The sequence below is a fragment of the Trichechus manatus genome, unplaced genomic scaffold (genome assembly GCF_000243295.1).
Source record: "Trichechus manatus latirostris isolate Lorelei unplaced genomic scaffold, TriManLat1.0 scaffold00178, whole genome shotgun sequence".
Lineage (NCBI taxonomy): Eukaryota > Metazoa > Chordata > Mammalia > Sirenia > Trichechidae > Trichechus > Trichechus manatus.
The window spans coordinates 2,090,526-2,092,907 of record NW_004444114.1 but is presented as its reverse complement, the minus strand read 5'-3'; the positions used below and the strand labels follow the sequence as shown (position 1 = coordinate 2,092,907).

Below are 2,382 nucleotides of genomic sequence, written 5' to 3'. Positions count from 1 at the left end.
CTGGGTGGCTGCTGCTGCTGCTACTGCTGCTTGGAGCCAGGCGTTGGTTTCGCTACCACAACCATGATAATAATTTTCTGTAGACCCAATGATTCCCTAGTAAAACCAGTTATAATAAGAAGGCATTTTTAAATATTCCGCGGTTATCATTATTGTTTACATTATTTTGATTGTTGCTGCATAATCCATCTTCAAGTAGGTTCCAACACCTTTCGGTAAGGAGCTGAGTCTAGGCTCTTCCGTATCTAATACCCAGCATATTGTTTTGCAAATGGTTGTGCTCAGTAAGTGATTTGATGCTGCTGCTGTTCTTCATAATGGCCATTTTAAATGCACCATCATGGAAACATGACCTTGCTCAAGATTCTGAAAGTTCAGTGTACACTTAAATGTCCTGGGGTTTATTTCTGGACCTGCAATTTATTGTCTGTGAGACCTTGGGCAAGTTACTAAATTTTTCTTTGTTTCAGTTATCTCATTTTAAGAATGAGGCTAATGACAGTGTCTAAATCTGCTGGTTGTTGTGAATATTCAATGAATATAAAGAGAATTAAAACATAAGTATTGTTATTATTTTCATTTTGGTTGGTAGGAGCATAACTTATTTTTAGATTGGTGTTTAAGTATAAAGGAGATACAGTTTATCAGCAGGCATTCACACTTTAGAAGAAAGAGCCTCTTCAATGCTGCAGTACCTTCTAACCACCCTGGGACATCTGAGGCTCTTACAAGCAATTTAAAATAGAACATGTTCCTTCTGAAGTGAGAGCACTCTTTTGTAAAAAAGGAAAGATAATGCAGGAAATGTTCCCTAACCAGATACTGAATAAATCTCCCATCGTAAGTATGAAGAAGAGAAGATGTAACCAAAATATAAATTAACTATTGGCTGTCCTCTGACTGCATGCTTTGTAAAGAGTAGGTGAGCCTACTTTTGAATTATATGATTATACTTATTTAAGATAGATTTATAGAAGTTGAAGGAGTGGTATAGTACAAGATTGCTTTTCTAATTTTATGTTTTCTTGAACCTCTAAAGCAAATAGGGCTAGAATAAGCCATACTGGAAAGTCGGTGGGCCTGGGTATAGGAAAATGATACTCAGTTCAAAACCAACCAAGCTGGCCTTATTAACAGCAGGGTGTTAATTTTCTAGGGCCTGTGGAGATTTGAGAGCACTAAATTGTTCCTTTATCCCTGTATAAAATTGATTACATGGCCTTGGGCAAGTTACTTAACCCTCAGAGCCAAGTTTTCTCATCTGCATAGTGTAGATCTCATAAATGTGTTTGTGAGAGTTAATAAGATAAATTATATAGCATACCTACCTCTATGCCTGGTACATAATAGGTTCTCCACAAATTAGTTTCTTTTCTCTTTCCAGAGAGGCAAAGCACACAAAATTCTATGCAATAATACTTTCCTTTATAAACATATTAGAAGTTTCTGGGCTTGTCTTTCAAGTCCAGGTACATTTGGGCAGAACAGACATATCCAAGGTAGGTTATACAAACATTGGAAAGAAAAAAGGTTTTAGGGTTTCAGACACTGAGATAACTCAATTGCATGATTAGGAGAAAGGAGGAAGGTCTATAATTCAAAGCCATACTGTGGTTAATTCATAATTTTATGTGGTTAACTCTGCCCATGTCTGTTGCAGTATATGTGCCTACCGCACCATTCATCCGTCAGTCCATCCTGGTAGAGGCACCAACATTAGGCCCTAAGAAAATATGAGAAGAATTAGATAAACATTGTTCTTGTCCTCAAGATGTTTTCAGGGCCATTGGCTTGAGAGTTAGGAAGGAAGAAGGAACTGAAATGAAGCTAGCACTTCCTGTGTGTCAGGCCCTGTGCTTTTATTATCTCATATAGAGATGAAACATAATCAGAGGAAATATTAAGATAGGTAGTACATATAATCATACTTTAGGGTCTCAGCGAAAATAGAATTAATGGTGAGTTGGAATGGTCTGAGAAAGCTTTGGAACCTTCCAGACCTTTACGGGCTTGAGTTTATAAGAAACGGCATAGTGCAGACTCTGGATTTTGTAAGAATAAACTTCCATGGATTTAATGATACGGTGTATAATCTGCCACTCTGGTGATATCATCTTGTTCCGGTAAAGAGCAATGACATTTCTATAAAAGATGATTTAGAATAAGAGTAAAGGTACTCCAGAAAGATTATTCAGAGCAGCTGAGTATAATTATTGTGAGGTGTTCATCAGATAAAGTTAAAAAGAAGACACAAGTAGCCTACTCTTTAAAAAAAATGAGAAGGATAGAAAGAAGATACTAGGAAAAGATGAAACAGAATTCAGTGTGCTTAGTGCCATTTCCCTAAAGATGACATAGGTTTGTATTTCATAATGCTTCTTT

The 2,382-nt window shown here is 36.7% G+C and overlaps 1 protein-coding gene across 3 annotated transcripts in view; it reads left to right on the top strand.

The window, feature by feature from the left end:
* BMPR1B (bone morphogenetic protein receptor type 1B) overlaps positions 1-2,382 on the top strand; it is a 216,741-nt gene that overhangs the window by 211,562 nt on the left and 2,797 nt on the right. The gene's annotated exons all lie outside the window — the stretch shown is intronic.